The sequence below is a fragment of the Cupressus sempervirens genome, chromosome 1, assembly GCF_028749045.1.
Source record: "Cupressus sempervirens isolate cs-2001-9-10 chromosome 1, ASM2874904v1, whole genome shotgun sequence".
Lineage (NCBI taxonomy): Eukaryota > Viridiplantae > Streptophyta > Pinopsida > Cupressales > Cupressaceae > Cupressus > Cupressus sempervirens.
The window spans coordinates 73,735,441-73,759,431 of NC_143118.1; the positions used below are offsets into that span (position 1 = coordinate 73,735,441).

The 23,991-nt window shown below is 37.4% G+C and overlaps 1 long non-coding RNA gene across 1 annotated transcript in view; it reads right to left on the minus strand.

The window, feature by feature from the left end:
- Positions 1-312: 312 nt before the first annotated feature.
- Positions 313-23,991, minus strand: part of LOC149576234 (uncharacterized) — a 74,818-nt gene continuing 51,139 nt past the window's right edge. The window contains exons 2-3 of the long non-coding RNA XR_016359879.1: positions 2,412-2,527; positions 313-345 (exon numbers count right to left, since the gene is read on the minus strand). This is a non-coding gene — a long non-coding RNA (uncharacterized LOC149576234). The remainder of the gene's footprint in view (positions 346-2,411; positions 2,528-23,991) is intronic.

The following is a 23,991-nucleotide window of genomic DNA, read 5'->3' on the forward strand; positions in this document are numbered from 1 at the left end:
ATAAAATTGAGAACACTCAAAAGCTAAAACTGATACATCTCTTTGCAAAATAACACACTTCAGTGCTTTATAGAATTTTACAATTTTCTACTTTCATCCATGAACATGGATGTGTGTGTGGGGGGTAACTATGTGTGTGTTATTCAAATTAGGCATACCCATGAACATGGATGTGTGTGTGTGTGTGAGAGAGAGTGAGAGAGAGAGAGAGATTGAGATTTTACCCATGACGAAAAAGGAAATCGATGATGACAAGTGAACAATTTGACTTGAATAGTTTAGTTTTGTAAATGACATTTGCAACTTGCAAAGCTGGAACCAGCATGAACCTTTCCACCTCTCCATCTGCCAAATATATTTCTAAAATATGCTCAGAAAACTATAATTGAAAGAGTAATGCCACAACAATTTTCATATATATATTCATATTATGAAGGATTTCCTACCATGCCACAGCAACAAAGATGGCTAAAAGGCCTCAGACAATTTGCAAAGCACAAATAGATGTAAGATGGATAGACACGGGAGTCACAATAAATGGAAATGACATTCAAGGTAAACAACTTTAGAAGAAATGGAAAAGGAATGAGGGATGCCACCTTATGTGCGTTCATTTTAAAAGTACAGCGTAGAAATTATAATACTCAAAAGAGAATATAAGTAATTTATCGAGGAACAAAGATAAAAGACAGTAAGCATATGCATGTCAGATTCAAGAAAAAATACTGAGATGACTGATGAAAAGAAAAAATACCAGTTAATTTCACTCACTCACAATCTATTTCCATGGGAAGTACCCGGCTTTCTCCTTAGATTGTCTAGCCATGCCATCAACAACTCTTGTATTGGGTCTGTCATGGTGATCAGTGATGCAACTATTGGCCCTCCTGCTTCAAACTTTGATGCATAGAATAGAGTCTAGACAACTTTGATCTCAATCATTCATGGCCCATTGGGTCTTTCAACATGGTTCCATTGAGGTCTCTTAATTGACATTGTTACATGCATTTTAATATGGCTTTACATTTTATAGCTTGTCCAAGGTCTATGCCTCATGCCTTTGGATTCTCTCCTCTCACACTAGCATCACCCCCCACTAGATCTTCCATGATTTTAGAGAGAGTTATTTTTTCAGCTCTTGGAGATCAATTTTTAAGACTTCTACTTGCTTGTACAATCTGTATTTTGAATCCTCAAGTCAATTTTTCCCTATAATGGACAAATAATATTTCCTTCTATTGTAGCTTGTATTATCCTTGTCCTCTTCTATTGACCTATGTTGCCCATTCATGGACAATAACATTATTTCCTTCTGTTGTAACTTGCATCATCCTCATCCTCTTCTATTGACTTATGTTGCCAATTCATAGACAATAATATTCCTTAATAACATTTGCAATAATCAATATATATTTGTCAAATAGCTCCAATCACCATTAAGAGTGGGTCTATTATCACACTAGTGTGCCAATGCAAGCTAGCCCCCTTGTAGAAACATGGTTGTTGGCTTTGCCATTTCATTCAAGTACACACCCACGAACACTGTGAAGGAATGTTCGTTAATGTTTAGCAAATATATTGGGTTTTCCTCTAGCACAAATATTACAAGATGTGTATACAATTCACTTATATATATAACACCTCCATTGAATTCCAATTGTTAGATAGGATACAACATTACTAGTCAAAAGCCCTAGCTTCAAAGCCTACACACGAAGAGCTCCTTAATTATTCAGAAGCAAGATCTTGACCTCTCTTTGATAATAAAAGTTGGTACTTCAAGCATTGCAAGATGAGAAAGGCCAAATTTTCTACAAAGCTTTGCTTTTAATAGAAAGCCAAGTGTACAAAATTTGAACAATATGTAATGTAAATGAAAAAGAAAAATCGCATGTGAGGATTCTTCAGACTAAATTGGCATTTTATTTGCTAGTGACTTAGACACTACCACTATTTTTGCTTCACCCATACCTTTATCTTTGCATATATATGCAAATTTTCCTTTTACCTTAGAGAAGTGCTAATCAAAGATCTAATGATCAAGGAACCAATGATTGACAGCTCCAAATACCCTATCATCACATATAAAAATGATGACTAACAATCTCCACCTCATCTTGTTCCCATACCTTAGAAAACAGAAGAAATATGTTAGGCCTAGGAGATCATGCCCTGGGTGTATCATAATCATTAAGCATTGAACTACTAATCTTGGAAAAAATATGTTCTAGATTTTAATGCTATGAATTGGAAAGAACGAACTCTTTGTTCAGCAAGTCATAACATTTGTTTGCTTTCCAAAACAAAATCAACTATATTTTTTTGTTATGCAATACACGTATTTAAATTATTAGAACTTTACATGTTAAACATGACTTAAGTAAAAGAAGAGAACTGGATTATGAACAAACCTATGTTCTTCGGTTCGAAGTCATGTGGAAGCAGCAGATCATAACAGAAAAGTACATCTCTCTTGAAACAATTTCTATAAGCATCCTCATAGCTAACAGCTCCAACTGGGACAGCCCTGTGATATTTGTTTTAATCAGCAGTATTATATTAAGAGGAAATATTCTATTGGCCAAGAATCATCAGAACTCTTTAGAAGGCTACATATTAGATCTTTGTATATTTCAAGCATAATAATTTCTGTGTTTATGTCAATTTATTTGTTAAGTAGGTTAGCATTTTAATCACACCATTCTCTCTGACATCAAATCAGGAGCTCCCTAAGAATAAAATGCCAAACTAATTTGCACAATATATATTTGCTAATCTACAATCTTTATAATATTCTTTTTTCTGGAATTTTATGCTAATGTTAAACAAAAATGAATGTATTTCTTTTAGAGTCCACCTATGGCAAGGGCCATTAGTAGTACCCATGAGAAAATTTTGTGTTTTGTCAGGTTCCAATGTTAAAACCTTTTCTTTCTGTCCATCCCTGTTAGTCTATGTTGTTTTTCTCATCTTTATTACTAACTTTGCAGGATTAGATGATGACTGTAATCTCAATAAAGGCAATACGATAATGATGGTTAACGATAGATTAAGGTAGATAAAAAGTATTAAAATGCAAAAACAACAAAGAAGATAGAACTCTTACAGCACCCAAAAATGGCAGCAAACAAATTTTGCAACCAGGAGGAGTAAAAATATTAAACCTTTGCAAAATGGCCGAAATGGAAGCGACTAGCACCCACTAGAATAAAGCGTTTCTTATAAATTTTAGCACACTTTTTTATGGATAAAATTCATAATCTCTGCCTAAATATCATAAGCAATGACAGAAGTCTTCATGTAAAACACCTAGAAAAAGAAACTGACTAAAGCATTCGTAAAATGAACCTACGAAGGTAACACATTAGTCAATACAGAATAATAACTCTGGTCGCATTTGCTACTCCAAAACTACTCCAAAAAGGTAAAGTGCTTCACTCAGTGCTCTGTTTACAAATCCTCAACACTCTCAGGCTCTGTTGCAAACTATCTCACGCTCAGCAATCTGTCCATAAAACGGGAATTCCTGCTCAATAAATTATCTGAGTAGCTCCTCTTGTAACTTGCTCATACACACTCCACCATAGATCTTATGCAAGACTACCTCAAATTTGGCAGTTTGGCTGTGTGCTTGGGAACATGCTCACACACTTTGATCACAGATCTTGGTGCCAAATACCTCCATCACCTCTTCTGCCTGCTCATCAGGAACTCCACTCTCATACGGCTGATGCAAGGTGCTCCCATATCCTATCAAAAATTATAAATGCAACTCAGAAATATAAAAAAATGAAAGGAAAATCTGCAAAACAAGTCTTCTTATTTAGTATCTAAATGTTCCTGCATCACTACAGTACAAAGGCCTTATTTTGTTAAACATATTGAGGAGACACATCTTGAATTATTTTACATGTTTGGTTTCATTTTTCACTTCTAATTAATTGTATGTACATAATATCCCCTCTTATGATTATTTGGACACTACATGAATTACGGAATTCCTTCTTCAATACAAAGTGCTACAACAATGAAATATGAATACAAGGCAATGAACTCTCTGTGTGTGTATGGTAATTCCAAATACTATAATAATGGAAATGCAATAATGAATGGTATGTGACATGTGTGATGTGTGATGGTAATAATAATGCAATTAACAATACAGTGACAAACGGATTACAACAGAATGTACTGAATCCTCTCTCTCTCTCTCTGGCTATATACTTATATATATAATCTGTGTGTGCCTATATGTATATGTGTAAATGTATATGCATATGTTTATGTGTCTATGTATATGTATATGCATATGTATATGTGTATGTATATATATATGACTGGTAATTCCAAATGCAATGTTGAATCCTCTCAATACGGATAATGGATGATTCTGCACTCTCAGACTGCAATTTATGTGCAAAGGTTGTTTCTGATGTTACAGTGTATTATATGCACTCAATCCTGTATAGCCATCTCTGGTCTTTGAATGTATTATATGCTGTAGTTACAGGTTCACATGTAAACTTCTGGCAGAGATAAGTTGTCTCTAATATTCAGTATTATGCGTGCAATCTTCTCTGTCACACGAACCGTCTCAAATATTCAATTATGATGTATGCTCTTCATACGTCTGTCGTCTCTGATATACTATTATAATGCTTGCACCACTGGTTGCGGGAGCAACCTTCTATGCTCTGAATACGAGTGCTTCCACAAAAGGCAAGTATAAGTAATAATATCAAATCCTCTTCAATTTATCTCTCCAATGAGAATGAGTGCACTCTTATATCTGTTGAATAGTTGAATAGATGTGATTTTTAGTCACATTCCATATTCATAATGATCTTCATACTAATCATATCTTTTTTTTTTGCAAAAAGAGGGGTAAAAATTTATTAAGACAGAAAGGAATACAACAAGGAGAGCTCAACAAAGAGCTCGATCCTGAGCAACAAGATCATCAAATTCTTGCACCATCTCAAAGGACAGTTGCCCCCTATCCCTAACATTCCAACCCGGATCATGACTAGAAGCCCATTTGGCTAAACAATCAGCAGGTCTATTCCATTCTCGCGGAATATACTTGAACCTAATGAACTGAAAAGAGGAAGAGAAGAAAAGAATCTGCTTAACAACAGTGGCCAGCTGCCAACTAACATCCTCAAGCTCTTGCGAAGAAAGCATGTTCACCACCACCTGGGAATCAGACTCAAATAATCTTACTCCATCCCCACAAGCAACACTGTTCCACAGCATATAAAATAGCCTGAGCTTCCATGAGATTGTTAGTATAATCACCCTTATGAATTGAGAAGAAAAATTTAACATTCCCAGAACTACAACAAGCCACTCCGCCAATACCAGCCGGACTAGGATTCCCACGAGAAGAATCATCAGTGTTAATTTTCAGAACTCCATAGGGAGGAGGAGTCCAGTGCCCATCCCGGTTAACCCGACCCTTCCTCTGATGGTGAAGCTGCCTGGACATAGAAGGAAACCTATGAGCTACAACCCCATCCTGTAGATGAAAATTGAGGCGATTACAGATAGCAAGATCAACCGGATCCATACCCCCATCAAGCTCACACTTCACAAGAATAGTTTTCTGGAGAGAATGTGATATTTTCCACCAAAGATGCAAAACACCAAGCTGAACATCTTGGAATATGCGACGATTCCTCTCCAACCAGATATGCCAAAGCATGAAAGATGGGCCAGCAATCCAAGCAGCATGGAGAGAAGAAGACTTGGAGGGAGCACTACCCAAGCGAGCCCAGAACTCAGGCAAAGAGGAAGCATGCCGACAAGAGCAACCCCAAGTGCTCCACCAAAGGTGCCATATCTGAGTAGAATAGGAGCAATGGAAGAACAGATGGGAGACAGACTCCTCTCCATTACCACACAAAACACAATAAGAGGGGCCCTAAAATCCACGTTTACAAAGATTATCCCAGGTAAGACAACGGTTGTGAGCCACTAGCCACATGAAAAAATTGCACTTGGACCAAGAAACTTTATTCCAGACTTGCTTCCACCAAGGGAGCTCAGCATCCCCAAATAATTGTCTAATTATCTCCTGATACCCAGCAGAGACATGATATTTACCAGACAAGGTACCGCCCCAAGCCAATACATCTGGACCAAGCAAAGAGGAACACTCTCTAGAGGCCAGAATTTGAGAAAGCTCCTGATGATCCATGTCTGTACCTCCAGGAGGCCAAGCAGAGGAATGCTTCCATCTATAACCAACAACAAGTCCCAATTGATAAGGAGTCTTGTAATGAGAGACTTTATCCCATCCAGCGGCAAGAAAAGAGTCACAAAGAGGCTGAAGATGAGGGTATATGGATAAAATGGAAGGGAATCCATCCCAAGCATTAGACCAAAACAAAGCCTGAGAACCTCCTTTACATATCCAGAACAAACCCCTCTTCACCAACATCGCACCTGTCTTCAAAGTATCCCAAACCATTGAGCCACGACCTTCAAGAGGAAGTGCAGAAACAGAGCAAGGATATGGCCAATAGTGGCATGTTGTGATGGCTAAGTTGTTGCATTGTTATCCTTGTCATCAAGCTTCAAATCTCATGGGGATGAGGTCCCTTGTTTGTGGCCTCACTGGTTCATAGCTCCAGGTCAAAGCGTTTACCCCTCTTTAAAAAAAATAAAAATAAAAATGGCTATGTGGATATGATGTCCTATGGTCAATTCTATGTTATATCTATAACCAAGGTATCGATATATGATATAATTTGTTATTACTGTATTTTCTTGAAACAGTCAGCATTATGTACTCTTTTAGATTGTTGTTCCAACATAGATTAATGATGTTTCCATTTCCTCAGTTAATTTTGGTACCCATATTGGCTTTGACTGATTTTTGAGTGATGAAATGATGCTATCAATCAATATTGAAAAATGTTGAATATAAATTCATAGGTCTAAATCAGAACTATAGGTATTCGATCCCCAAGGGGCAGAACATTTATTGATTTCAATAATCATGTCTCTTGTTTGGATCCTCATCTTATATTTGCTCCAAGGGACACAATCATAGACAGTCAAGTCTATTCACCATATGCCTCTTCATGAAGAGACACGATTAAATATTAAAGAGCAATTATTAAGGGCCCTGATCCTAATTGGGTGTGATTAGGTTAAACTAATCATCTGCAAACTTTGATCTGGAATAAACAATCAAAAATGTGATTTGTTTGATTGATTGAACATGATCCAAGAGAATGACTGCTTCAGAATTTATACTCAGTTTGATGATAATAATTTGGTCAATTTCAAGAGCTATTTTGCTGATGGCAATAATAGTTCTGATTATGTATGTATATGTATGCATATATACCAATTCATATGATGAACTGGTATACATACGTGCACATATGTATATAGATTTGTCAGATCAGTTCTTGAATTCTGACTGGTGCTACCATATCTTTAACACTCCCTCTTAGCTAGTGAAGATGGTTCAGTATGAATTGGTTTAGATATCACCTAACATGTGATATCAAGGAGTCTACAAAATATCAAGTCACGTGATATTTGCATATCCTAGTTATGGTATGTGCACTAACATCACGTCACATGATGTATACCATAACTTATCATGGCATGTCCATGGATATTACCTCACATAATATCCATCATGATTATCTCATAAAGAGCATATTGATCCATAATTGATATCAAGTCAGCATGATATCTATCAATAAGTCTAAGAGATATTAAATTTCAAGACATTTCCATGAATATCAAGTAAGCATGATATTCGCCATGATAGTGAACATTGTAAAATCGTCACCTTACAATGTTGTATACAAGTGTATATTATCAAAAATATTGTCACCTTTTAGTAATGTACACAGGGGGGCCCATAAAGTCATAGAGTCACACATATGACAAAAGAGTTTACATAGAGTCGCCACGGATTCTCTCATGAGATGTTTTCATAGCGCCATGCATGTTTACCATATAGGGTAAAAGGATACTTATCGCATGTAGTATAGTAAGATATAACATAGAATAGATACTTTATTCATATATGTAATATGCACTCCAATGCTTATAATATGATTATGATGATGTTCCAAAGTCACTTCTGGACGGTGTACATATACTTTCCCGAAGGAGTGAATCAATCGTCACACGCCCTTTCAGATACAATTCTACCCATCGGCTAGAATATAGAATTTAATGACAACATCATCCCCCCCAAAAAGTAAAGTCATCTCTGGACGACAAAATAAAGACAACAAAACTCAAATTACAAAAAAAATTAATTACATCAATAATTAAACACTAAGAAGAGGGATGCGTCCTTGGTGTAGTAGCCACCCATGCCCTAAGCTTGTTCAGCTTTTCTCGTAGCTTATACACTTGCTCGTTTCATACTATCAATTCTGCTTCAACCTCCATCTGAAGCTCCAAAGCTAACTGCATCATCCCAACAATCTCTCCTAGCTCTTTCTTTTTGTCATCTGCCACCCACTCCTTCTCCATTACTAATTGTTCCTTCTCTGTTGCCACCTTCTGTAGCTGACTTTGTCTAGCTAACAAGGCTGCCCTCTTGGATTCCTAGGTTGCCCTCTCCGTAGCTAGCCTACTAGCTGATTCCTCTTGAGCCCTCTTCGCTGCTACCTGATCTGCCTAGCTCCTCTGAAGGGTGTACTATACATCCCTATGCATCTCGACTATCTCTTGAATCAAAACCTCTACTTGGCTCTCCATACCTAGATCTGCCGTAGTGGCCCAAACCTAGTGCATCTCTACAATCTCCACACTTGGCCATCCCCGTTCCTTAAAACAAATTGTAAAGGCCGTTGAGCATCCTAATTGCATGAAGGATACCTTCTCTCCAGCTCCTTTACTACTAAGTCCAAAGCTTGTATCTCCGCAAAGGCCACTACTTGGCAAGCCCGAGTCGCTATATCAGTGAAGAATGCCTCTTTCATCACTGATTCTGGCACTAGTGGAGGTTGTTACTAAGCACCCATAGCCTTCTCTATTGCTTCCACCATCCACTCATCAACGCTATGTGGCAATCCATCATTCTGTGTCAGTTGACGCTCCTCCAGCTGTGCCTATAGAGGGTCTTCCTCCGGAACTACTTCTAGCATAGGTGTGTGCAGGTATGTCACTCGAGGCACTAGGGTATGACGAACCCTCATACTTACGTACATGCTCAACCTCTGGGTTCTGCTCTTTGTCTGGCTCCTTAGGTGATGCTAACAATGTTGTATCCACCATGACCACTGCATCTGAACCCACTACGTCCAAATAAACACCCGACATCCTCAAACCCTCACCTATCAGTATCTCTATCACTCCTTCCTGAGTACCTATCTCCTCATCAAGTACAAGTACCTCAGCCCTAGCCTCTGGCAAAACCTCACGAGCAGGCTCCATCGTTACCTTCAAAATAGCTCTCTATTGGTGATGGATGTGCCTTTGCTAATGCCTCTTGAATAGCTAGTGTATCCGTAGCAAGCTAAATCACAACTAAAGCCAGAGTCATTACCATTGGCTACCTGAACTAACAAAACCTTGAAATGCCATGTATGCCTACAGGAACCAAGTGTGTTATTGCTGAGAGTGCAGGCCGTGGGAATCTCAACAATGTAGCTATAATTACTTCTACCTCCTTGTCTTCCTCCTCCATGTCAGTCCCACTCTCCTTAGAAGTCTCCTCATGACCACTATTAGTATTTCTGTCATCCGATCTTCGATCATTTCTATCCGACCATGGCCTTGGTGCCAAGTGTATTGAGATGCCTTCACTGCATGATCAGGGGTTTGCCTGGCACGAGTGGTCTCAATTTGGCCTCCCGTGCATCATTGGGGATCATCCACGTTGTTGCCTCCAAGAATAGATCGATGGCATAATGCGGCATATAGAACGTCTTTTGTTGTAGTGTCATAAATTCGTACATTTGTTCTACCAACAATGCAACCCAATTGTACACTCTTCCATTCAAAATCTCGTTCATCATTGCCACCTATGGGAATGAAATGTTTAAAGCACGACTAGATCCTATGAGGCGAATTTTTACTACATCCATAAGACAACGCCAATGGGCTTCCTGCATGTTGGGTTTCTTCAATCCTCTACCCCTCGACACGTTTGTGAGAGCTTCTTGCTCCGTTTGTGTCAGATCCCCACATACCAGTTGTATCAATTGTGTCTTTACCTCTCGACTCAATTTTTTTGGTTTGCTACCTATTTTCCTTCCCCCTTGTGCATGACCAGGTATCTAAAATACTTGTGTGAAGTCCACCAGTCTAAATGAAATTACCAAGTTGCAACCAAGGTAGGAAAATTCATTGGTTCGAGAGAATGTATCGTACGTTTCTATCATTAGGCACAAAAACCCTTCATAATCTCTGATATAGAATACAAGTATTTGTATTACCCACTCAACTTGTGACTTTCGAATGCTAGCCTTCACTGGAAGGTTATCAAGTGTCTCCTGTCACCACTTCTTGCATTCGGCTCCATTCAACCCTTCAAATGAAATATTCTATGATGTGGGATTATCCGTCGTAGTCGACTGTGCTAATTGCTTCCCTTTCTTTTTGCTTGGAACTGTACTTGTCCCTCCTGCTACACGGACTCCAGATGGAAAAGTCTTTACATTCCTTTTCATGGCTACAATTGTCGCTGTTTCTTCTTCTAATTTCTTTTTCCAAGCTCTTTTACCAGCTAAATGCATAACTATCACCTATTTGTCATTTTTCTTGAAGAGGACAAAAAAAACCATTAGGTTAGTTGCTCACACCTCATCACATTCCATTGTACACCTTTTCTTCTTAATGGTACGACACTATAACTTGAGTTCCACTCTACTATAGGGCTGCTTACGTTATGAAACCACAATTTACCAAATGTTGCTTCCCCTTATGTTTCCATTCATTTTTTATAGTATACAATACAACTATGCTCCAATTGCATGCGTTTTCTTTATAACACTTTGAAGCCGTACTAGGATGTCATACAGTGTACGATAATAACTCTCCTTTAGATGCTATTCTCCTTGGCTGTACAATTGTTGCTCCTCATACAAGACCATACAGTATTGTCTCACATGCTAAGTGTTTTGCATCACCTTATGTCCGTACTGTTGAGATAATGGGTGTTGCACACATTGCATAATATTGTTATTTTATTATTTTATTTTATTATATAATGTTGTACCTAGATGGACATGCAACATGTAAAGATTTCCATGAAATATTCTTGATGAGTTGTATTGTAACATTGTGATAATTTTTCATGTAATTATTTAATATTGGGGAAAAGAATTAAATGCCCAATATTAAATGTGGGGTCAGTGGGTTAGGTAGCACATGGTTTTAGCACATGGTTTATGTAATACCACTTGGTAGTTTTGTGAGACTTGCTACTATATAAGCAGTCACAAGGGTAGTTGTTGTAGAGAAAGAGTGAGAAAGGCAAGAGTCAAGCGGGACAAGGCTTGACAGGTTAGCCAAAGGAGCATTTGTGAAGGTTGGAAGCATGGCATGAGATGTGTGGATTCATGCTTGTTCACATAGTTTTCTCGGTTGTGGGTATGGCTACGAAGGCTTCCATGGTTGTATGGCACTAGTATTTTTGCTGAATAATACATGGTGATGGATGCTTTTGGAGGCTGAGTTTTTTTTTCCCTCAATGAGGGTTTCTTAGGGTATATCTTATGTCACATTTTGTGGGTATGTTGTCTATTCTCTTGCATGTGGATTTTAATTCCGTGTTTATTTTAGATTTATTATGGGTTATGTGGAAATGGTTATATTCTTTATTGCCAAGTTTCCTTACAAGTGGTATCAGAGCTATGGTTTTATTATTGTAACCCTAGATTGAATCCATGGGAATGTATGAGAGGATAAAAGAAAAGGGCAAGATATATGAGTGATTTATTGCAGATCTAAGGGCTTTGGATTTGCTGTTATGATGGGATGTTAAAAGATTTGGGCACGTGAAATTTTTTGGACAAAAAGATTTTTTCGGATGTTTCATTTAAATGAGGTTTTGGGGGGTAGCTTGCAGAAATGACCTCCTGGGTAAAAACAGACCTCACCATTGGATCTGGGTTGACATTTTCATAAATTTTGATATATAATATGCCCTAGTTTGGCCATGTTCAGAGAAAATGAAAGAGTTTTTTGGTTTCAGCCCATGATGGCCGTCAAATTTAATCCCGTCAGAATTTTCGTCACAAAAAAATAAAAAAAATAAAAAAATCGCAGTGAAAATGGTAAAAAGACTGTTTTAGTAAAACGACCATAACTTTCTCTCAGAATATTGGATTTCAGAGTTCTTATATGCGTTGGAAAGCTAATTAAGAACACTACAAGATGGTTTAGGTTTGGTTCTGTGATTTTGAATTTTTTTTAAGTTTTAAGAGCCCTAAAGTTAGATGTTATTTAATTTGAGCACAAATTAGGGCATAACTTGGGCATACAGAGTCGGATTTTGGACTTCGAGTAGTCAACAGAAAGGTCTTGGAGAGCTCTACACATTGGTTCAAATTTGGTATAGGTTTGGCATGATTTATTTGGTGATATATTGATTTGAACAGTTTATGGTATATTTTGACTATGGTAACATTGTGAGTTTATGGCATTGGAGATTTAAGATTTGATGTCATTGTATACTCAGTTCATTATTTAGATTGGTCTCATGATGATATGGTTATCAATATTTGGTTTGGATATGTATGATGACTTGTTGGATCTACAAGTTGTGCAGTGTTGTAAGTGGTCTATACTTACATGTTGCATTTATGACTTGGTTATGGGTTGTCTTTGCCCATTGATCTTTCATTATTGATGCATATTTAGATTGGTGGCTTGGATTTGGGTTGGCTATGCCCAAAGTCACATGATTTTTTGATTTCTTCATGTAGAAGGGATGAGACGTTACCAGGTACAATCATGGTGGAGGATTGTGGTTGACTATTTTATGCTGACAAGTTGGACACTTTGAGAGCCAGATGCTCAGTTCATGGATGTGATCATGGTGTCATAGATTTTGGCATGACATGATTGGATACACAGGTACATCCTTGATGTTCATTAGCTTGGATTTTTTGATTCAATTATGGTGGTATATCTTCTTGGTTGAGGATCATGGTTATTAAGTTTCTTTTGAGGAGCTCATGATGTGCACTTTGAGTTCTTTGATGGTTTGATGCCTTGGTTGATTCTCATGGTTAGAGGATGGGTTTTTCATCATTATGTCATGGATAGCTTGGATACATGATCTAGTGGGAGCTTGTGACAGTGATGGGGTGATAGTGTAGGATTAGTTCCTGGTTTGGTTTGGATCTTCATATAGGAGATGAATTTTATAATGCCATAGGTGACTTGGTACCACGGTTGAGTGGAAGTTGTTGGCATTGATATATTTATTAAGTGTTTGTAGATGTTGGAGGTTTGTCTTAGATCCTATTGTTGCAGAAGTGTCTTTGACATTTGCATGGTGCACTTGTTATCTTCATGGTATGTGAAGATGGCTCTTCATGGTATGTGGAGATGTTTTTCTTCATGGTGTATGGAGATGGTTATATCTTGAGGACTTATGGGGTTCTTGGTAAAGGTACAATTTATGCTTTTATTTGGCATGTTATCCTTGGTATAAGGATGGTTTCATTATTATGTCATGGTATACTCTTGATACATGTTTAGAGTTGTGACGGAGCATGTTATCTCTTTTGTTGAGATGGTTTAGATCATGTTGTCATGTTTATGTTTCTAAGGCCATGGTTGGAACTTTGACATTGATCTTGGTTTAGTTTCTTGGTATTGAGTACACTGATCATAAGCTGGATACTTCATGATATTGCTATGTTGCATTTGGAGTTGGCATGGATTGATTGGTTATAGATGCTCATGGATACTTAGAGATGGTGGTGATGCTGATTTATCTTGGATTAGAGAAGTATTTGTTGGGATGGTTGATGGTTTCAGCAGGAAGTCTAAGGGGCAATCACCTGATATGGACTTGAGAGGAGATTGTTCTTAGATGAGTCTTGGTTGGAGACTTGGGTATCTTGATGAGCATTCTCATTCCCCACTCTTGGTCTACTTGGCGGTTTGCTACTTGAGAGGTATAGCCCATTGTTTCTCTCAGTTGCATTATATTTATGCTTATCTTTCATGGATATGGATCTTGAGCTATGGTACATGAGTTAGTTCTGAAGGGTTCATTTGAGATATGGTTTAGCATTGGTTATCTACATGTGCATATGTTGTTATGCTGATTGAGTTTGGGAGATGGTTTTATATTAGGCATTTTCTTTGGATTAGGAACGGTTATTCCTTGATTTAGGAATGGTTTATTGAGTTTGATCTTCTTGTGAGATGTTTACATCCATGAGTAGTTATATGGTATGGTTTGGGTGTTGTTGAGGCTTCTTGTTGGGGTTTTATGGAGGAGATCATACTTGCACAGTTTACATCTAGAAGTGTGTGTAGAAGGACATGATACAAGTTATGATTTGCATGGTTTCTTTGGTCTTGGTTATCTTCTTGGATGTTCAGTTTTACCTACATTGGATTTGAGATTGGTTGGAGATTGTGATCATTGGTTTGTGCTCATGCATGTCATGTGAGAGATGACATGGTTATTTCTTTCTCTTTCCTCTGTTGGTTGTGGAGAATTTGGGAGACTATTGGAGACTTGTTATGAGCATTTTTTTTTTCTTGCAGGATATTGGTTTATGTATTGTGGATGTCCTTGATACTACATGGATTCACTTCTTTGAGATGTGTTGAGTGGATTGGTTATAGATTTGACATTATCTTTTGCAGTGGGAGCTTTTTGGTATATATGTGGCAGGTATTGCTCTTGAGGCTTGTGATTGCAGATTATAGATTGGATATGTCAGTGATATGTGATTCACTTGTTATACCTTAGAGGTATGGATAGTTGGATGGGTTTGGCACTTGCTATGGGTGCTATTTCAGCTATGGATATTTTGACAACTAAAGATACATGTGATTACCTTTGGATCAGGTTATTTGTGCTTGGAATTTTAATTGATACAAGATTTTATGATCTTCTAATGCGACAAGTTGGGTGGCTTTCTTTTTGGATGGCTTCTATGTATGTCTAGTGGTAGTGGCATAATAGGAGGTGAGATCATTCATGTTTTAGATGCTAGATACTTTGATTTTTTTGCGAGTACTAGGATGGAGCACTTGGTGTATTTTGATCCATGATGGTGGATGTTCTTGGAGGGATTGTTCCCTTGTTCATTTTGTGTGGCTACGGATTGACCCTATGCAATGTATACAACAAGTGGGAGATTGTTGAGATAATGGGTGTTGCACACATTGCATAATATTGTTATTTTATTATTTTATTTTATTATGTAATGTTGTACCTAGATGGACGTGCAACATGTAAAGATTCCCATGAAATATTCTTGATGAGTTGTATTGTAACATTGTGATAATTTTTCATGTAATTATTTAATATTGGGGAAAAGAATTAAATGCCCAATATTAAATGTGGGGTCAGTGGGTTGGGTAGCACATGGTTTTAGCACATGGTTTATGTAATACCACTTGGTGGTTTTGTGGGACTTGCTACTATATAAGCAGCCACAAGGGTAGTTGTTGTAGAGTAAGAGTGAGAAAGGCAAGAGTCAAGTGGGACAAGGCTTGACAAGTTAGCCAAAGGAGCATTTGTGAAGGTTGGAAGCATGGCATGGGATGTGTGGATTCATGCTTGTTCACATAGTTTGCTCGATTGTGGCTATGACCATGAAGGCTTCCATGGTTGTATGGCAATGTTATTTTTGCTAAATAATACATGGTGATGGATGCTTTTGGAGGCTAGGTTTTTTTCCCTCAATGAGGGTTTCCCAGGGTATATCTTATGTCACATTTTGTAGGTATATTGTCTATTCTCTTGCATGTGGATTTTAATTCCGTGTTTATTTCAGATTTATTATGGGTTATGTGGAAATAGTTATATTCTTTATTGCCAAGTTTCCTTACACATACGACATCAACAACACTCTGCCTTTTTCTATCAATGGTTGTACATTGATGACCTTGACTCTTTTATGCTTCCATGTCACTGTACAATGCTTTCTCTATAACCCCCAAGCCATACAAAATCAACACTACGCTCTTTTCTATTCGTACCAAAGTAACGTGAATTGGAATCGGCAAGGCCAAATCAAATCATGAATCATCAATGAATCGGTGATGAATCAGTAAATTTGAAAAAACCCTTTAAATTTAGAAATTTTAACAATTTAAAACTTATTTCATGCACCTTTTATTGAATATAACTTAAACACACTATAACATCATCAAATAGAAGTTAAAACTTAACATACATAAACATGGAAGTTTGGAACATAAAATCCATCACATATGTAACTATGTTATCTAAAATGTAAATTGTAGGCTAGCTGAAGTAAATAGAAATCAAATGATCATAATGATTCAAATCATAGAATGTATGTAAGATGAAGATCCATAAGACATCAAATCATAAATGTATGTCAGAATCTAAGATGAAGATCCATGAAAGTTTGAAATGTATGTCTATCAATGATTTAGTATCAATATCTGTAAACAAAATATAAAAATAAGGCTCCAGCGCAAGCCTCAGGCTCATCGTCATCATCATCCTGAAGTTCAGCTGTAGCCTTAGCCTCAGCCTCTGAGTATCTAGCCTGCCTACTAGAAAGGTGTCTAATGTAGGTCCTAGAGGACTGTCGAGCCATATCTCCCACATGTAAGATGGGCTCACGAACAACGTCGCTAGGGCCTATGTCTGTGTGTGTGCGTGTGTATCTACCAATACTTGAAAAATGTACTCTAGCTGCCTCAGTCTCTATATCCACCTGGTCAACCCACACATGGTCTTCCTGAGTGAAGACTAGATCCACAACCTCTATGAGCCACTCTAATTCTGGATCAATCTCCTCCAGAATGATCGGACATGAGTCAGTACCCAAAATCTGTCTGATCCTAAGACGAAGGTTGTAATGAACAAAGACAAGATCATTCAACCTCTGCACTATTAACCAATTTCTCCTCTTCGAGTGGATGTGCTCGAACATGGACCAACTATGCTCACATCCAAAAGGGTTGCTTGGCTGACTTCGAATACAGATGGCAATTTTTTGAAGTTTTGGGGTTGTGGCCACAAACATTTGCCACCATCTATCTGAAATAAGGGAAAATAAAAATAATTAGTCTCATTTACAAATTACAAATTACAACTCTAAAATTACATAATCAACTTTAAGTTTAGAATCTAGATTCATGAATACTGAATATATTATTTAATTTTTACCTGGCTATATTGTTTCCTGAGCATCTATGGCCATCCTGCTAGAGAAAAGTGGCCCTTCTTTATTATTGAACTTATCGAGCTCAATAATTGTAGTAGCGCTATCCTCATCACTACTCAACCTCTGGATCACTATATATAATCTAGTGAGAACTTCCTCATCCGCCTTGAAGTCAGGATAGAAACAAAATGCCAGATTCAAAAAGTAAGTTGCTGCATGGATGGGTTTATGGAGCTGATTCTGCTATTTCCTATCAATGATATCCCAAATAGGGCATACTTCTACTGCACTCCTACATAATGGGCTCTAATGGCCTTCGTGGCTCTATCCATGCCCTCATATATGTAGCCCATAGAGGGCTTCTCCCCATGAGCAGTTCATAGGAGAGATACAAGGGGCTCAGTGGCCTACATATAAAGTAAAACAAAAATTTGAGCCAAAACTTAAATATAGAATAAATTATAATATAACTTAAGGTAAAACTAAATCAATGAATTTACCTTAAAGATTTCTCTAGCAGGTTTCTAAAAACCATCATCATCAAATATGCAATCCACCACATCTATCCCTGCAATGGTCGCAACATAGGAAGATGAAATCCACTCCCACCCAACAAACATGCTCCTCAAATCATCCCTTGATGTCAACAAGGATTGCAAAGTGATGAAATTCGAGGCAAACTTGGTGATCCCTAGACGAGCTAACCCCTTGCCTCCTGTGTACTTCCTCATTGTGCTGAGGACAAATGAATAACTATAATTAAACTTGCATATATTTTTTTCCCTTTCCACACATGAATTGACCCACTCAAGTTTGCCAATTTCCTCCAACATGAGGTCAATGCAGTGTGCCGCACAAGGGGACCAAAATATGGTGAGGTGCTTCTCCAAAATTTTAGCTACAACAATTTTAAGTTAATTAGAAATTCAAATTTCAAACATGTTAGAACTTAGGAAACTTAGAAATTCTAAGGTAGAATTAGAAAAAGTTCAAAATTCAAATAAACTTATTTTCAAAACTTGAAAAGTTAAAAGCTTACCTGCAACAACATAACTTGCTGCATTATCCATCACCACTTGCACCACATGTTGTTCCCCCACCTCTGCTATGACTTCCTCAATAACCTCACATAAGTATGTAGCATTTTTTACATGAGCAGAAGCATCAATGGATTTGACAAACATGGTATATCCTACAAGTAACAAAACAACGAATTATAATTAGCAATCAACAAATCAAAATTTGAAATAGTCAATCATGATTCAAAATTATGTATGTAGGAAAGTAGAATGATCAATCACCTCCACAAGATACAAGAAAATTGAGGAGTGTTTTTCCCCTCCTATCTGTCCAACCATCAGTCATGATGGTGCAACCCTTTTCGATCCACTCCTTTCGGTTGTCCTTAAGCTCAACCCTCATATCCTCTACCATTTCATCCAAGAGGTATCCAATCAACTCAACCTCAATTGGGGCTTTAAACCCCAGACCAAAAATAGCAACTGTATCTATCATGTTCTGCCAATAAGGAGCCCTATCACAAATAGATAATGATATTAATTAAAAATTTAGATGTCAACAACTCAAATCATAAAACAAGTAGATATAATTAAAGTTTTACTTTTACTTTTAACTTTAACTTTAAAGAAAACAAAGAAAAAATAATCAATTACCTAGCTGCAATAAATGGAATGTTGCAAAAGTACCAAAATTTGCAAATCTCTTTTTTGGTAGCATCATGAATCTCCTTGTTCAAACCCATGCTCTAAAGCGTGGGTTGGGAGCCATGAGTAGTGCGGGGCACAAAGTAACTATCCATTATGTTTTTCTGCACTCTAGGCTGCAATAGATTGGTGTTGGACTCTGTCTTAGTATAAGACCGACTACCACTAGCACTCGCATGAGCACTAGAACTAGGACAAAAAGGAGGCCTGGAAGAACCCTCTCCAACACAACCTATGGATACAAAAGTTGATGTAGATGCAGATGTAGAGGTGGCTGTGGATGCGAGAGCACGAGAGCCAATACCTCTTAACCCTTCAAGTTGTATTTTCTTATTCAACTTGTCTTGTTCAATTTTTTCTAATGCCACTAAACAAGTGCGTTTTGCCTCAACAATTTGTTGAGTGCAAATTGTGACATAGTGTCTAGGTATAACAACAATGTGGTATTTCAATCTATAGATACCTCCAGAATTTATTTTTTCTTTACAAAATATACATTTTGTTTGAAATTTGGTTCTTCTAGGAAACTCTTCGTTATATTTCCAACATTTATCTTTTTTATCCATTGTGAAAAATGAAAGCAAAGGGCTACTGCAATAAAAAAATTCATGTTAAATATCAAAGTTTGAAACTAATAAATAAAAGCTACAAAACAAAAAACCTTAGTTTACAATTTAGTAAAAATAAAAAACATTCAAGATTTGCAAATGAACACTAAAAAAATTTAATAAAAAATGCATAATACACTAACATGCCAAAAAAAAAACCAACACTTACCTCTTGCAAATGAGTTAAAGAGTGTTGATATTGACTCCTTAATACTCTCAATGCAATTTATGGCATCCCCAGATGGACTTCTGATCTTTTTGGTGCTCTTTCTTCTTGTTGGTTGGAAAACTATGGATTTTCTTTTCTCTTCTTCTCTCTCTTCCTCTCTTCTATTCATGCTAAGCAATTAGAAGGCCCTTTAGCATTATAAAAAAGAGGAAAGGAAAAAAAGAAAGCAAATAAAATATGTTTTTTTAAAATAATTTTTAACTCAACTTCCTAGCTGTCGTGGGCAATTCACAAGAAAGATTCATGTGATTTTTTGCATGAATCACCTGAATCGGCAATTCAGGCGATTCATGCAAAAAAATTGGCTCTAGCAACTCAAGATTCATAAAAAATTGGCTAGCATGAATCTTATCATGATTTGGGTGATTTGGGCAATTTTTAGGTGATTTTTGGAACTATGATCCATATGGTAGACCCTTCTCCTCTGTTGTAGTGGTCATACATCCGTACGGTCCTATTTCTGCTCTTGTTTTTCGTATGTCTGTACAGTCTTGCTTCACACTTTCTCCTATATTGTGAGTGTCATACGTTCTATTATGCTTGTTTTAAATTGCTACCCATATACCATGTAGTGCTTTTCTTTACAGACGATGCTCCTTTATGTGCGGTCCATACGATAGTCAAGCTTGCCTTCACACCCATACGATGGTTTTTTAATGTTCGTACGGTGAGTACCTCCACATCATTCTATTTCGTACGATCCCAGGTGATACTTTTCTTGTTTTCCTTTCTATCACCACCGTACAGTGGTCTCTTCCTTCGTACGATTCTATTCTGAATCTCTCCTCTTGTGGTATGTTAATATAAGGCTCATCTACAGTACTCATATGCTAATATAAGACTTATATTAGCCGTGCAGTACTCATACTATTTTTATATTATTGTTCTTTATATTTATTAATTTATTACTTTCGCGCCATACTAAGGAAATGTGCTTAACTCTATATATATTATTTACATTTTCCTATCTTAAATATATACATTCTTTATCTATTTTTAAAAATATTTTCTCCAAGTTGTTCGGATGTAGAGACACATTATTTCTTTCATGGTAGATTTTCAACTTCGACCCATTTACTACATCAGGCACTTTCTTCCCATACAACATCCATAATTTGATTGCTCCATTATCACCAACTTCATGTATCTTGTATGGTCCTACCCACTTCACTTTGAACTTTCCCAGTATGATCTCGTTCTGCCTATTATACTTCAAAACTAATTGGCCTGGTTAATTTTATTCAATTTTAAAAGCCTATCATTCCATACCTTATGCCTGTTTTGTGTAAGTTTTGTGGCCCATTGTGACTACAGTCGTCACTTATGTAGTTTATTTAAATTGTACCTCTCTCAAACTTTCCATATCTTCTAGTTTATTCTTGATCACGATCTTTAAACTTGGTACCATGAATTTCGTCGATACCACGGGCTCCTGCCCATACATCAACTAAAATGGAGTGTGTCTTGTAGTTATTTTATATGAAGTGAGATATGCCCATAATGCTGATGGTAGTTTTTCTTCCCAATCTTCTCCCTCGAGTGCACAAGATTTATAAATCACCCCAACCAAGATCTTGTTCATAGCTTCTATTTTTCTGTTGGCTCTTGGGTAGTACGGGTTTGATAGTGAATGATAAATTTTGAACTCTGTATTGATTAGTCGAATGACATGACTGACAAAGTGTCACCTAGGGTCACTTGTTAATTGTAGTGGAATCCTATATCTTATGATTATTTGCTCATAGATAAATTTAGTTGTGCTTACTGCAGAGTTGTTTGGTAGTGCCTATGCCTCCACCCACTTGGTTAGGTATTCGATTGCCAGAATGATGTACCTGCACCTTCTAGTTTTACTTACCTTAAGGGGTCCAACAAAATCCAATCACCATCTTTCAAAAAGCTCCTGCGCGTGCAAAGGATTCAGAGGCATGAAGTCCCTCTTTAGTGGTTTTCCAACTCTCTCACGTGTTGCATGCAACAACCCACTCCCTAGCATCATTGTGCATGGTTAGCCACCATAACCCTACCAAAAGTATCTTTCGCGCAATTGTGTCTGGCCCCATGTGTCCTCTTGGTAGTCTCTCATGCATTTCCTTCAACACCTTTAGAATTTCCTCCTCCAGAACACATCACCTTAGAATCTGACCAGGTCCCATTTTGTATAGTAACCCATTGATCAACTAAAATGTTCGGCTTCGTAGCACCAGTTTCATCTCGTTCTATGACATTTCACTAGGAAACTTTCGCGTCGATAGATACTCTCCAATAAGCGTGTACCAAGATGGAAATACTATAATGTGAAATAGTTGCACGTCAAGAAAATCATCGTTGACTCCCTCCGGTGGCTCTCATGATTTTATCCTCAACAAGTGATCTACACTTACATGACTCTTTCCTAGCCATATCACAATGTTGAATGTAAATTCCTGCAATAGTAAAAACCACCTGCTTATCCTTCCCTGGATTACCGGCTTGTTCACAAAGTATAAAAATGCTCAATGATCCACATAAAATACGAATGGTGTCACCAGTAAATAATGCCTAAATTTATGTACTACGTATACCATTCTGAGTGCTTGTTCTGTCGTACTGTATTTTTTCTCTACTTTAGATAATAGTCTACTCGCAAATACTGGATGATCCAGTCCATGATCACCTGTTTATGCCAGTGTTGCTCCAATTGCATAGTTTGATGCATCAACATGAAACTCCTTATCCCAATTCGGTTAGGCTAGAACTAGTGCTGTGGCCAACCTCATTTTCAGTCCATCGAACGCTTCATTATGCTCCACTTCCCATTTAAAAGGTTTTCCCTTGTAGGTAAGTTTGTCCAATGGGTAGTATATTTTCACAAAGTTCTCGATGAACCTCCAGTAGTATCCAATATGTCTGAGGAACGATTTTACTTCTCAGACATCCATCGACGGTGGCATATCTAAAATTACATGAACTTTGTCAAGATCTATCTTTAGCTCTGCCTTGCAAACTATGTGTCCTAATAGCTTCCCCTGTGGTAACATAAACCTACACTTCTTTGGATTCAATGCCAATCTTGCTCGTCTGCATCTCTCCATGCATTCTCTGAGTGTTGTTATATGTTTATCCTCTGCACTAAAAATTGACCAATCATCTAGGAATGCTTTAAAGTTTCTGATAGACATTTTATCAAATATGTGTAGGATAATTCTCTGGAACGTTGCCAGAGTACACAGTTCGAAGGGCATCTTGTTATAGGCGTATACTCCATCTTCCACTATGAATGTTGTTTTCAACCTATCTTCTTTGGCGATGGATATTTGGTTGTCTCCAGAGAACCCATCCATGAATGATAAATTTCATGCCCCACAACTTTCAGAATGCTATTGGTGAATGGTATAAAAAATGGATGTTTAATTGTTACTGCATTTAGGCATCGAAAGTCTACACATATTTTGATCTGTATAGTGTCCTTTTTCAGAGATATCACAATCAGTAATACCCACTCACTCATCTACACCCTAAGAATAATTCCTACTTCCAACATCTGGTCGATCTCATCAGTGACTAGTGTGGAATAATTTTTGTTCATCTGGTATGCCCGCTTTCGTACAGGTACTACACCTTCTATCAACAATATTCGGTGCACACATAACTCTAGTGGTACTCCTTTCAAATCCGTATATGTCCATGCAAAGAAATCCTTGTACTCCATAAATATTTTGAATGTTGCTACCTTCAAGAATAGATTCCAATCGTCTCCCACAAAGATATTTTTGGATTGGCTTCATCTCCTAAGTTCATTGTTTTTACAGTAGGCTCTTCATACTTTATAGGTTTGTCATCACTAAACATATGCACTAGCATTTCATCTACATGTGCTTCTCCCTCCTTCACTTCACTATACTCCTTTAGAAACTCGTTCCCTTCTTTTCCGTCTTTGACTCCCAACATGTTACAGCTTGGAAAGAGCTCGTAATCCTCCATCTACCAATGGAGTAAGTCATTAACCGAGTCTAAGTTGTCATCATTTGACCCTCCTAATCTCAATACTCCTTCATCGGGTTCCATTCTTTATTTCCCTCATCGTCACCTTCGCCTTCACCTTCAAAATCTGACGACGCTGC